Here is a 15,535-nt window from a genome sequence, read left to right on the forward strand (position 1 = left end):
CTCAAAATCTGATCCTCTCAAAGTTATGAAAACATTGATCTCCCAGGATTAAGATGTGTGTGATAAAAGCTGTGATGGACTAATGAGGATGACAGAACACGTGCCTTCTGGCAATTTCAGATCATCTTTCAGAGTAGGCCACTCTCAAAACTGAGATGTTAGTCATGGAAAGAATTAGCATAAAGCTCCAATTGATGCAGCAGACGGCTCCCACATGACCACTTTGGTAAGTATTCACAAACCTCTTTATCTTCCTGAAGTGCAGGGTTAAAGGCAATGAAACTAATTCAGAAGCTCCACAGCCAATTTAATTGGCTTTACTGCCTGTAGCTGTGGTTCATTCCATGAATTCACAATGTGGGTTCAATCACACCCCAATTCTGCAACAAATTGTCAGTGAGAAAAAAGACATAGTTAAAGAATCAAACACAAAATGATTTATTTGAATAGAAGGGGCAAAAAAAAAAGACCAGTCCTTGTAACCCAGTAATAAGCAGGATATCTCCTTCATTCCTGAATTAAGTTTATTTTATCATTCTCACTCTCCTGTATATATTACACTTATAGCCTATAATCATTTTATAGGAAACTTTCTGAAAATTTTGGGCCCTCTTCCAATTTGCATTCCATCCTGGGAACCACTTTCTTTTATACTCTGCATGAACTGTTCTGCTGCCAGCACTGGAAACCTTCCCACAATCCCAGAGCCTGATGGAAATCACTGAAATCCTGTTATGAAGCTGCTCTGAGTTCGCCCAGATAATACAAAACAAAGAACTGTGGGTGCTGGAGAAGCTCAATACTTCTGACTGCATCTGTGCAGAAAGAGAAACAGAGTTAATGTTTTTGAGTTGAGTGATTATTCAGAACGGTTCTGAAGAAAGTGCTTGAACCCAGGTGCCCTGACTCCAGAGGTGGGGACACTACCTCTACGAGAGCTCCTTACGCTACCGTCTATCATTACAATAGCAACCTGTACCCCCATTGTGCATTACCTTTAGTGCAATGGCTGTAAGTCATATGTATCTTGATGAAGACTGAGCAGTTGGTTAATCAGGAATTATTTCTGAAAGGATTAACTGTTAGTTAGCCACTGGTTGTTAAGGAAATTTACTATATGATGAAGTACTGAGCCATACATACAGAGTTTTGGTATGGGCTGTGAATGTACTTTTGGGGAATGGAGACACTTGGTGCAAATCCCAAACTCCACAGTGAAACGATAGGGTAGATGAGGCCAAAGTATAGGGGCACAGTTTCAAAATTAGGAGCTGGCTTTTTAGAACAGGTGGGGGAGAGAGAAGATTTTTTTCCTCTGAGAATTGTACAACTTTGGAACTGTCTACGCCAGAAAGCGAAAGAGGTGGGACCGTTGAATGCTTTAAAGGCAACGTGGTGGTGGTGAAGGGCTATCAGAAATAGATGACAATGTGGAATTCTAAACAAATCAGCCATGTTCTTATTGAATGGTGGAATAAGAAGGGCTGAATGGTCTACTTTTCTTTTTATTTCATATGTTAGTAATTGGTTTCGAGACTGATTCTGTGTGACAGGCTAACCATCAACATTTCAGGAGACTGAGGGAAAACAGAGGGGGTCCACCCTGAACAAGACATCCTAAGTGTTTGTTAAATTCATCTGTTTATTTGACCCCATCAATCCATTGAGATTTAAAAACAAGAAGTGGATGTGAATTGTTGGGGCTTGTTTAGCTGTAATCCCTTATGGAACACCTGAATGTTGCTGTGTGAGTGCATGAAATGAAGGTGAAAATGAGCTCCAGGATTGCTTCAGAGATTATGGCTGGTCAGGTCAGAACAACACTCCCCCAAAGGGCTGGTCTACAATGTTAGAGAGAGTCTGTTGAGGTTTCCAAAAGTATCTGGAAAGTTGCCAGATTCATTCTAAATGTAAACTGAGATCAACTCTTGTGCGGTCTGTTCTTGGAGGTTGTTAGCTTTTAATCTCTAACCATCTGAAAACATACCAATCCATTTTATCGACATGAGAAGTTTCTCTCTGGGAGCCAGGTTACTTAATGCGGGTATGAACCATAGGCCATTTGAAGCAATTTCTGCTCACGGCTGCTGCAAAGAAGCTTGAGTTTCTCGTTTGTGAAATTTAAGGAAACTAAGAACATTTGTTTAAAGAGCGGCAGGGACATGCCCAGGCTGAATTTAATTTTCTAGGAGAGCGATCAAGGAATGTAATAGGTTTTAAACAATAAAGAACGTTCTTACAGCAATGGTTCCACTGGTTGGGTTTGCAAATTGGAACGTTGATACAATGAGTCTCGTTCAATGGGACATAACAGGATCTCTGTTAGTGAAAGAACCTCCCCCGGTTCAAGTCGAGGAACCAGGATAAGAAAATAGGTTGAATATTTCACTTATGTTACAAAATCCCTCTTTGTGACAGACTTTCTGTGAAGGGGAATTCAGCTGTTTTCTTCGGGTAGTTCTAATGGATGGTTATCAAGGTCATTGTTTCCATGAGAGTTTATCTGATATTTCCTCTGGTATTGTGAGTTGTAAAACATTATACATTCAACCATGGAACCTAAAGCACTGCCCATAACTCATCCCTTTTTTTAAAGTGGTTCCTTTAAACTCGAACATGACCAACACTCGGTCACCTGGCCTCATGTGTCTCCGACTTTGCCTTCATGTTAGTTTGTAGCTGAATAAATTTCTGTCCATCCCAATATTATTTCAAAGACATGTTGTTGAGCAGCTTTCATTCTTGGGGATTTATCTGTGGATTATACTTGGTTACACCCTGTTAACTAATTATAGTCTTGAGAAGGGAATAAGCCACAAAAAGCAAGTTGACATTTAAATTCACCAACCAGGCCATCACAACAGGCAGTCGAACGGGGCTCAAAGATAATCAGAGAAAGATAGACAGGATTGAGAGATAAGACGGTACTCATGAGAGTGCAAGGTTTATTTTTAGCCACTTGAAACCTCACCCACACGATTCTATCTGCAAAATGAAAGAAATGACACACAATCATTACCCCGCATCAGCATCCTGTACTTTTCCCCTCCCCCACCCTTCCTTGTTAGACCCAAAATGAGAATGGCAGCCCCAACAGCTCAGTATAGTATTACTAACTTTTGATTTGAATTTATTATTGTTACATGTACCTTGTTTAAGAAGGGGAGTCAGGACAGCCCTGGTACTTAGTCAGTGAGCCTTATTTCGATTGTGGGTAGGGTTATAAGAGATAGGATTTATCATCTGGAAAGGAATAATTTGATTAGGGATAGTCAACATGGTTTTGTGAAGGGTGCCTCACTAACTTTAATGAGTTCTTTAAGAAGGTGACAAAACAGGTGGATGAGGGTAAAGCGGTTGATGTGGTGTATATGGACTTCAGTAAGGGGTTTGATAAGGTTCCACATGGTAGGCTATTCCACAAAATATGGAGTTTCGGGATTAAAGATGAATTAGCGGTTTGGATCAGAAATTGGCTAGCTGAAAGAGGACAGGGTGGTGGTTGATGGGAAATGTTTATCCTGGAGCTCAGTTACCACTGGTATGCCACAAGGATCTATTTTGGGGCCACTGCTGTTTTGTCATTTTTATAAATGATCTGGATGTGGGCGTAGAAGGATGGGTTAGTAAATTTGTGGATGACACGAAGGTAGGCAGAGTTGTGGATAGTGCCAAAAGATGTTGTGGATTAGAGGGACATAGATAAGATGCAGAGCTGGGTTGAGAAGTGGCAAATGGAGTTTACTGCGGAGAGTGTGAGGTCGTTCACTTAGGAAGAAGTAAGAGGAATGCAGAATGCTAGGCTAATGGTAAAATTCTTGGCAGTATAGATGAACAGAAAGATCTGCATCCAGGTACATAAATCCCTAAAAGTTGCCACCCAGGTTGGTAGGGTTATTAAGAAGACATACGGTATGTTGGCGTTTATTGGTAGGGGGTTGAGTTTCGGAGCCACAAGGTCATGCATCAGCTGTACAAGACACTGGTAAAGCCGGGACTGGAGTATTGAGTACACTTCTGGTTATGGCATTATAGGAAGGATACGGAAGCTTTGGAAAGGGTTCAGAGGAAATTTACTAAGATGTTGCCTGGTATGGAAGGAAGGTCTTATGAGGAAAGGCTGAGGAAACTAAGGCTGTTTTCATTGGAGAGAAGAAGGTTGAGAGGTGACTTTAATTGAGACAAGTAACATAATCAGAGGGTTAGTTCGGGTGGACAATGAAAGCCTTTTCCTCAGATGGTGAAGGCTAACACAAGGGGACATGGCTTTAAATTGAGGGGTGATAGATTTAGGACAGATATCGGGGTGGTATCTTTACTCAGAGTAGTGGAATGGCCTGCAACAGTAGTAGACTTGGTAATGTTAAGGGCATTTAAATGGGCATTGGACGTACAAATGGATGGTAATGGAATGGTGTAGGTTAGATGGGCATCAGATTAATTTCACAGGTCAGTGCAACATCGATGGCCGAAGGGCCTGTACTGTGCTGTAATGTTCTCTGTTCTAAAAGTCTTGTTTTGTGTGCACTACAGGCAGATCATACCATATAAACTGCACAGTACAACAGAATGAGGAATACAATATTACAACTGCAGAGAGGATAGACAAAGAGCGAGCTCAGCATTAAATTTTAAGATTTGATAGGTCCATTTAGAAGTCTAATAACAATGGGGAAGAATCTGTTCTTGAATCTGTTGGTTTGTGTGTTTAAGTTTTTTGAATTTTTTTTTAAATCATTTGTGGATCGTGGGTGTCACTGGCTGGGCCAACATTTCATACCCACCCCCAATTGTTAAAAGTCAACCACATTGCTGTGGGTCTAGAGTCATACATAGGCCAGACCAGGTAAGAAAAGCTGTTTCCTTCATATAATAATACAGCACAGAACAAGCCCTTCGGCCCTCGATGTTGCACCAACCTGTGAACTAATCTAAGCCCATCCCCCTACATTATCCCATCATCATCCATAAGCTTGTCCAAGGATTGTTTAAATGTCCCTAATGTGGCTGAATTGACAGGCAGGGTATTTCACGCCCTTACCACTCTGAGTAAAGAACCTGCCTCTGACATCCGTCTTAAATCTATCACCCCTCAAGTTGTAGCTATGCCCCCTTGTACAAGCTGATGTCATGATCCTAGGAAAAGACTTTCACTGTCTACCCTATCTAATCCTCTTATCATCTTTGTATGTCTATGTCAAATCCCCTCTTAGCCTCCTTCTTTCCAATGACCCAAGTGTCTCAGCCCTTCCTCATAAGACCTTCCCCCCAGATCAGGCAACATTCTGGTAAGTCTCCTCTGTACCTTTTCTAATGCTTCCACATCCTTCCTGTAATGGGGTTGACCAGAACTGTACACAACATTCCAAGTGCGGCCACACTAGCGATTTATATAGTTGCAGCATGACATTATGGCTCCAGAACTCAATCCTTTCACCAATAAAACTTAACACACCATATATGCCTTCTTAACAGCACTACGAACCTGGGTGGCAACTTTCAGGGATCTATATAGATGGACTCCTAAATCCCTTTGCACATCCAACTACCAAGAATCTTTCCATTGACTCAGTATTCTGCCTTCCTGTTATTCTTCCCAAAGTGAATCACCTCCCATTTATCTGCATTGAACTCCATTTGCTAACTCTCATCTCAATTCCTCAGTTTATCCAAGTCCCCCTGCAACCTGTAACATACTTCCACGCTGGCCACTACTCCACCGGCTTTAGTGTCATCTGCAAATTTACTAACCCATCCATGTTTGGCTGCATCCAAGTCATTTATAAAAATGACAAACAGCAGTGGTCCCAAAACAGATCCTTGTGGCACACCACTAGTAACCAGTCTCCAGGCTGAATATTTTCCATCAACCACCAATTGCTGCCTTCTTACAGAAAGCCAGTTTTTAATCCAAACTGCGAAAGCACCCTCAATCCCATGCCTCTGTATCTTCTCCAACAGCCTACCATGTGGAAACTTATCAAAGGCTTTATTGAATCCATGTATACCATGTCAATTGCCCTAACCTCATCCACATGCTTGGTCACCTTCTCAAAAAACTCAATGAGGTTTGTGAGACATGACCTGCCCTTGATGAAACCATGTTGACTATCTGAAATCAAATTGTTGTTTGCTAGATGATTATAAATCTTACCTCTTATAATCTTTTCCAAAACTTTTCCTACAATAGATGTAAGGCTCACTGGTCTAACATTACCTAGGTCATCTCTACTGCCCTTCTTGAACAAGGGCACAACATTTTCAATCCTTCAGTCCTCTGGTACTAAACCTGTAGATAATAATGACTCAAAGATCAAAGCCAAAGGCTCCAACACCTCCTTCCTAACTTCCCAGAGAATTCTCGGATAAATCCCTTCCTTGAAGGGCATTGCTGAACCAGACACGTTTTTCCAAAATTGATTCATACTCATCGTTAGAGAAGAAAATGAACCACAAAAAGCAAGTTGGCATTTAAACTGGAACCACTCACCAATTCAAATTCCACCATCTGCCATGGCAGGATTCAAACCTGGGTTCCCAGAGCATTACCTGGGTCTCTGGATTAATAGTCTAGCAATAACACTAGGCCATCACCTCCCCACCATCGTCTGCCTGAGAGAACTCTCACACCATCCTCCACGTTCACAGGAGTTTGACTTTCTTCCTTCATCCAATCAACCTGCTCATTTGTTCACTTATTGATTGTGGAACCTTTCTTATTCCTTTATGCTTTTATGGGTGTCACCGCCAAGGTCAGCATTTGTTGCCCGTCCTGAGTTGGCATGTGAGGTCATTTCTTAAGGTAGTTAAGCGTAAACCACTTTGTTGGGGGTCACAACACACAGCCTAACCTATATGGCCTTCCTTAAAGGATCCAGGTGGGTCCACCATTCCTGAGACTAGCTTTTTAGATTCCAACTTTTTTATTAATTGAACTTAAATTAAATCAAGGTACCAATTTGGGATTTGAATCTATGCCCTCAGAGCATTACCCTGGACCTCTGGATACTCGTGCACTGATAATATCATTGTGCCAGTGTTTCCTTTTAAGTCTGTAAACACAGGAACCAATTTGTACATATAGACAGCAGTTCCATTTGGAGTCATACAATCATAGAGATGTACAACATGGAAACAGATCCTTCAGTCCAACCCGTCCATACCGACCAGATATCCCAACCCAATCTAGTCTCACCTGCCAGCACCTGGCCCATATCCTTCTAAACCCTTCCTGTTCATGTACCCATCCAAATGCCTCTTAAATGTTGCAATTGTACCAGCCTCCACCACTTCCTTTGGCAGCTCATTCTATACATGTACCACCCTCTGCATGAAAAAGTTGCCCCATAGGTCTCTTTTATATATTTCCTCTCTCACCCTAAATGTATGTCCTCTAGTTATGGACTCCCAACCCCAGGGAAAAGACTTTGCCTATTTACCCAATCCATGCCCCTCATAATTTTGTAAATCTCTATAAGGTCACCCCTCAGCCTCCAATGCTCCAAGGAAAACAGCCCCAGTCTGTTCAGCGTCTCCCTGTAACTCAAATCCTCCAACCCTGGCAACATCCTTGTAAATCTTTTCTGAACCCTTTCAAGTTTCACAACATCTTGAAATAGACAAGTTAATGTAATTTTAAAAATGCAACTGTGTGACTGGAATTTTACTGATTTCAGCTGCAGCGGTGGGAAGTAATTAAATATGAGTTGGATAAGGTGCAGGTTAAATGTGTAGAAGTGAAGGGGATGTCATCGGTCAGGTTTTTTGAGATGATTAGAAGGGTTAGTGCAAAAATAAGATTGAAAATGAAACAACTTCATAAAGTCAAAAACTAGAAAAGGATATAAAAGAATAAAAAAGAAAACTTCAGCAATTTGGGGATTAGACCTGTGCTGGTCTGACAGAGGGTGGAATATTTCTCTATTGTAAAATTCAACACTTATTCAACAATAAGCTAATAGCCTGAAACCCAAACTGGTTCATGGGGATTTAAGGTGTTGATTAGCTACTCAATGAGGAGATCATTGTGCACAATCCCTAAAGTCGCAGGCTATTGTGAATAGCTTTTTTAAAAATGAAACTTGATCAAGGTAGGTGTAATTTTATTCCATTGACGTAATGGAGTTGGTGGGGGAACTGTCTGTGTTTGGATGCCTCACATTCACACATCAAAGGAATTGGGATCAGTCAGGTTGGTGAGTTTCAGTGACTGCTCACTGAGCTGTGCACCTGTCCCATCTCATGGCAGCAAGATGAATGGTAAAAGGACGTTTTAAGCCACAGAGTGTAGCATCTCCATCTCTGAGGGCCAGAAGCTCTGTGTTCAAGGCTGACCTCAAAAATCCTTATGGCTGCAGAATGCTGTCATAACATGGCTAAACAGGTTGATTATCAATCTGTAAATCCTTCCATTATGCCTATGATGGTGGTAAAACAGGGAGAGTTTCCTGGTCAGCCATAAATGCCTGGTACCTGTAGCACAACAGCCTGCCCACACCCACCCAATTCTCACAATGTGCTGTAAGTGTCATTCTCATGCTGAGGGACTATATACACACACACACACACACACACGTCTCTCTTTCCCCTCTCCAGGGACAAAATGTGTTTTCTAACTGGAAAAAAAATTGAGTTGCTTCAACAGTTTAAAAAAATGGCCTGAATCAGCTTGTTTAGCTTGAGGGAAGCATATATTTATGTAGTTACGTCTATTATTTCATTTGCCAACAACTTGCTTTTATATTGTATCCTTATTATAGGAAAATGTCCCAAGGCATAGCACAGGAGTACAATCAGACACACATTTACATGAGACAGACATTAAGCAGGAGATTAGGAACTTGGTCAGGGAGATAAGTTTTTAGAAGCTTTTTTAAAGACATTGGAACAGTGACAGAGAGGATTAGGAAGAGAATTCCAAAGCTCAGAGCTAACTGGCTGAAGGCAAACCACAAATGCTGGGGTGAGGGAAGTAGGGGATGCACAGAGTTTGGAGAACATAGAATTCTGAGAGGAATATGGGATAGAAGAGAGCGGTGAAGCTATGGATCATAAGGGTCTTAGAGCTGTACAGTATGGAAACAGACCCTTCGGATCAACTCACCCAGAACAACCAGTTATCCTAATTCCCATTTGTCAGCATTTGGCCCATATCTCCCTAAACCTTTCCTATTTATATATCCATCCTGATGCTGTAAATGTTGCAATTTTAAATGTTTTAATTGTATCAGCCTTCATTACTTCCTCTGGCAGCTCATTCCATGCACACATCACTCTCTGCATGAAATAATTAAATCGCCTCTCTCGCCTTAAACCTATGCCCTCTGGTTTTGGACTCCCCCACACAAGGGAAAAGACCTTGTCTATTCACCCTAACCATGCCCCTCATAATTTTATATACCTCAGCCTCCAATGCTTCAGGGAAAACAGCCCCAGCCAATTCAGCCTCTGCCTATAGCTCAAACCCTTCAACCCTGGTAACATGCTTGTAAATCTGTTCTGAACTCTTTCAAGTTTCACAACATCCTTCCTATAGCAGGCAGACCAGAATTGCATGCAGTATTCCAATTGTGGCCTAACCAATGTCCTGTACAATGGCAACATGACCTCCCAACTCCTATACTCAATGCACTGACCAATAAAGGCAAACATACCAAATGCTGCCTTCACTATACTGTCTATTCAGGGCTCCACTTTCAAGGAGCTATGAACCTGCACCCCAAAGTCTCTTTGTTCAGCAACATTCCCCAGGACCTTACCATTAAGTGTATAAGTCCTACCCTGATTTGCTTTTCCAAAATGCAGCACCTCATATTTACCTGAATTAAACTCCATCTGGCATTCCTTGGCCAATTGGCCCATCTGCTCAAGATCCCATTCTAGTCTGAGGTAACCTTCGCTTTCCAATACACCTCCAATTTTGGTGTCATCTCCAACTTTCACATCCAACATTTATATAAATGATGAAAAGCAATGGACCCAGCAAAGACCATAGAGCACATGGAATAGAAACAGGTGTACACCATTCAGCCTCTTGAGTGTACCCCTCCATTCATAGTTGATCTGACATTCCTCATGTCCACTTTAACTCCCTGACTGATCAAGAATCTATCTGTCTCAGTCTTAAATATACACAAGGACTCTATCCCCACAGCTGTCAGTGGCAAGGAGTTCCAAAGACTCTTGAACTTCAGAGACAGGGAATTCCTCCTCATCTCAGTCTTAATTTGGTGCGCCCTTATTCTGGGACTGTAGCCCCTGGTCCTAGACTCTCCCAGGAGGGGAAATATCCTCTCAGCATTTACCCTGTCAAGCTCCATAAGAATCCAGATGTTTCAATGAGATCATCTCTCAATCTTCAAAATTCAATTTGGTCATGTTATGGAAAGTTTTAAAATGGAGCTGTTGGTGAATTGTGAGCGAATGTTGGTCAATGAGCCCACTGGTGAAGGGTGAACAGTGCTTCAAATCGGCAAGAGATATTCGATAAAACCTTCAAAAAAGTTGAACTTATTTTGGAATAATGTTGAACTTTTTTAGTGAAGATACTGCTTGACCTGAGATTTTGGTCAGCATTTTCATACTTATTTCAAACTTTAGTACATGCTGTATTTTATTTATGTTCGAGCATTGTCAAGAGGTACAGAACCAAAGATGAGAGTTTTTGCAGCAGATAGGCCAATGCAAGAGTGGTGATGGGTGATATTATGATGGAGAGAATATATGATGTGACGCTGCTTAAATAACATTTTTAATTCACTCAGAGGACGTGGGCGTTTCTGGCTAGGCCAGCACTTATTACCAATCCCGAATTGTCCAGAGGGTAGGAGTTTAGAACTAACCACATTGCTGTGGGTCTAGAATCACATATAGGTGAGACCAGGTAAGAATGACAGATTTCCTTTGCTAACAGACATTAGTGAACCAGATGGGTTTTTCCCCAACAATCAACATGATTTCATGGTCATCATTAGATCCATAATTCAAGACTCTTTACTGAATTCAAATTCCACCAACTGACATGGTGGGAATTGAATCTGAGGCCCCAGAAAATTGGCTGAGTTTCTGGATTAATAGTCGAGCAATAATGCCATTAGGCCATTGCCACCCCTGCAGGGTTGCAAGCAGAATGATTGAGCCAAAGAGTGGGCTAAGATGTGTCAGAAATTCACATTATTTTCTGTAAACCAGTGGTCTCATAGAATCCCTACATGGTGGAAGCAGGCCTTTCGGCCCATTGAGTTCCCAGCGATCCTCCGAAGACCATCCCATTCACCCCCATAAATGTCACATTTCCCATGGCTAACCCACCTAACCTGCACATCCCTGGACACTGTGGGCAATTTAGCATGAGCAATCCACCCAACCTTTGGACTGTGGGAGGAAACTGGAGCACCCCAAGGAAACTCACACAGACAGCTGCCTGAGGGTGGAATCAATCCTGGGTCCCAGGCACTGAGAGACAGCATTCTTGCCACTGTGCCACCCATCAATTTAAAATTGTGCCGTTCCAAATAAAAACCTTTATCATAAAGAGCATGCAGATTGTGGCCTGGATATTACAGCAGCCATTCTTTTCTGTTCCAATCATGTAAGCGGATGTTCAGCAGTGAAAAGTGCACTTTGAATCATATAGAAAACAAGGCTGACTTGCAAGAATATAGATACAATTATGTAAAGCTTTTTTATTCTGGCCAGAATTACAAGTTAGAGCAGCACAGTGTAAACAACTTAGTACCTGGCTAGAAACCATACTGTAGCTATCAGTTTCGTACTAATGTTAAAGAGATATGAATCTTGCTCCAACAGCATGGATTTCAGTTGGTTATAAAACATTAATACTGAGACACGAAGAGACATTTTCTGATAATTGAATTCAATCTTGTAGCAAATGCTCAGAGCCACTTAACAAGACTGGAGTGCATACTATCTGAATGGGTGCTACTGATATGGTGTGTGTCTGCATGGTTGAGTCAGTGAGGGAGCAGGTAAAAGGCTCATTTGTTAAGAGGAATGCAAAGCACAGTTTGAGCACGATGTTCATGCATCTCCATTACAAGCAGCCTTTCAGAAATCTTTCATCATTTGCTCCCAATGTCTTACATACGGAACAGGAGAACAGCAAAGTCTTAACACCCACTGCAGCTACTTAATAAGACTTTGTTCACTGATGAGACTCGAGTGACTAATACTTTCACAAAAATATGCAGTTGCTGTCTTCCTTTAGCTTGCTGCTTTGTAGTCACTGTGCATCACTTGTCTGTCTTCTGTCAGCATAAATAGAACTAAAGGGTATAAGCATATTACATTCTAGCTTTCATGCAAAGGAATGTGCTTCACTGATCGATGACAACACAGACCCAATTGTATTGAACACGATCAGAGATAAACTGAACAACTCTCAAAATATTGATTATCCTCATTCAAAAGACATTCATCTTTTAGACAAAGGTACCTGGTACAAAAGAAAATTGGGATATGATGCTAAATGTAAATTAAGAACAAATGGATGATTTTCATCAACTTTTTACTGTCTGGAAATGCCCAGTATTATTGAATTGTTCCCTGTTACACAGAGGAGGAGCACAGATCCCTGCTGGAGTACTATTTAAACATTGCAGATTGATCTCAATAGACAGATGCAAAAGGCTGTAACACATTCACAGGGTCTATCGCATGACGTTGAAAATCTCAAATCAGACAGTGCAAATAATAGAAACACAAATCAAGTTGGTTTCTAGTTTTGAGATCCAACATTAACAAAAAGCTAAAATGTAAGTATCTTATCGAGCTGGAAGAACCACACCAAATACAATAGCTAACATTTGTCATGTAACTGTCAGAAATAAAGTTTGTGATATTGCTAAAAAATAACCCACTTTATTGACAAAGCTTTTCATCTTGTAGTCATCAGGACAATTTGCAAGAATACCAATTCAAGGGGAAAACCAACAGTTATACAGTAAGAACCAGGAGTGCTGATTGGTTGGCTTTTGGACTGTGATGTAGAAGGTACATTTGCTATATTTGATCTATAGCTACACATAACAATGCCCTTACACGGGCTTAATGGGCTCCATCCTCTGCTCAAATTCATATTTGAAATGGAATAATTAAATTTTTTCCTTGATGTCCTAGTTGTGAAATTGGCAATAGGGTCTTTACTGCTAACCACCACAAACCTGCCTTCCCTGGTCAATATATATGCTAGATTTCCTATAGTCACTTGCACCACCAGCATCCTTGGAAATAGGCCCCCAACTATTCTCATTCCTGATGAAGGGCTTATGCCCGAAACGTCGAATTTCCTATTCCTTGGATGCTGCCTGACCTGCTGTGCTTTAACCAGCAACACATTTTCAACCCCAACTATTTGTTCACATTTGATCTGAAACAGGGTGCAAAGTCATCCTTTTAAATAATGAATACACTGATTAGATCATTTCTCACTCAATATCATGCAAACTCAGGAAAGGCCTTAATATGGTCATTCGTGATCCTGAAAAGTGCCCAGACCATCTCAAATTACCCTGAAAGAGTTTGAACAACAGGTGAAATTAGTTGTTGCATACTGCTTCTGTGCAGTAGCCATGAGTGATGCCTCCCAACAACAGGATGCTACCATTCAAGCCAAAAGACATTCTGTCCATCTCACAAATGTGTAATGTTTCAGTGTTAATGTTATGCTGTACATTCCAAAGATGGTAAGATTGCATTGAACAGCATATTCCTTTGACTGGTTGCAACAAGCACATTATTCAACTAGCCTGTGCTTGCAAAACTTGCCACATAGTATCCAACATTAGCTGTGATTCTGCAGCTGGACATTTTCTGGATAATCCAGTGTGTATAAAATTACACTGACAACTAATTTAGAATATTAGTACAACATTGGCTGAGGGATAAAAAAAACAGAATTGTGGCTAATGGGTATTTTTCAGGTTGGAAGGTTCGTAGTGGAGGTCCCCAGGGGATAGTATCAGGACCTTTGCTTTTCCTTATATATATGATCTAGATCATTGTGTGCAGGGGAAAATTTCAAAATCAGTAGACAACACTAAACTTGGGAGACCTGTAAACTGTGAAGATTGTGTAGAACTTTAAAAGGACATTGACAAATGGTGGAGTGGGTGGATAGGTGGCAGATGAAGTTTAATGTGGAGAGGTGAGAGGTGGTACAAATAAGTTAGAAAGACAATATACAACAAAGAGTACTATTCTAAAGGGTATGCAAGAACAAAGAGACTTTGATGGATATGTATGTAAATAAATAGGTAAGAGATGTTAATAAAACATGCAGTATTCTGTATAAAAACCAAAAGAACTGCGGATGCTGTAAATCAGAAACAAAAACAGAAAATGCAGGAAAAGCAACTTCCCTTGTCTTGTCCACTGATGTATTAATGAAACCCAGAATACTGCATCAAAACTGAAGTTGCTGGAAAAACACAGGAGGTCTAGCAGCATCTGTGAAGAGAAATCAGAGCTAACATTCTGAGGGTCACCGGACCCAAAACGTTAAGTCAGATTTCTCTTCACAGATGCTGCCAGACCTGCTGAGCTTTTCCAGCAACTTATGTTTTTGATAACAGTATTCTAAGTTTCATAAATATTTCAGTGTACAAGTTATGAAGAACTTAAAAGACATAGATTAGACTTCAGCTAGAGTATTGTGTACAGTACTGCATGCCACATCATAGAAACATTATAAATTCGTTGGAGAGGTTGCAAAAGAGGTTTATGAGAATGGCTCAGAGGTGAGGCACATCAGTTATGAATAAGGTGTCAAGACGTTGGGGCTGTTTTCCTTGTGAGGACATTTTCAAAATCATGACGGGCTTGGACAGAATAGAAAGGGAGAAACTGTTTTCATTTGTAAATAGACCTAAAGCAACAGTGTACAGTTTTAAAATGTTTTACAAAAAAAATGCAAGAGAAAATAACTTTCTCGCACAGCAAGTAGTTAGCATCGGGAACAAACTACATGGAAGTGTAGCTTCAGAGAGCATTGGATGATAATTTGAACAGAAACAATCTGTAGGGTTACAGGGAAATGGCAGGAGATGGCACAGAGTTAAAATGCTCAGAAATACAGGTTGGATGGCCTTATCCTGCACTGTAACAAATCTGTGTTTTTTGATCAGTCTGACAGAAGGTCCTCAGGTTGTACTGATAAGAGAATGTTGGTAGAAAGGCTGTATTCATCAGTGACCCAGAAAGAAGAGTTCAGGTCCAAATAAAACTGGAGCAAGTATCCTATATTTTCCACAAAAACAGTCACACAGTTAGATCCCAGACAGATATTCAAAGCAATAACACCACATTCTCCTGAGGGGAAATGACCAGAATCAAGGAAAAGTTGTTTAATGTAAGTAGTAACTCAGCCAGATGGAGAAAAGTGGTGAACGAAGAAATTCAATGAAGAAACAGAAAAATCTCATTGGTCTGGTGGACAAAGGAGGGACCATCAATGGTGTGTAAAAAAATGATTAGGGATAGAAAACAGCAAACTGTCAAATTAACCAAGCATCAGAAA

This window comes from Hemiscyllium ocellatum, chromosome 37, assembly GCF_020745735.1.
Source record: "Hemiscyllium ocellatum isolate sHemOce1 chromosome 37, sHemOce1.pat.X.cur, whole genome shotgun sequence".
NCBI lineage: Eukaryota > Metazoa > Chordata > Chondrichthyes > Orectolobiformes > Hemiscylliidae > Hemiscyllium > Hemiscyllium ocellatum.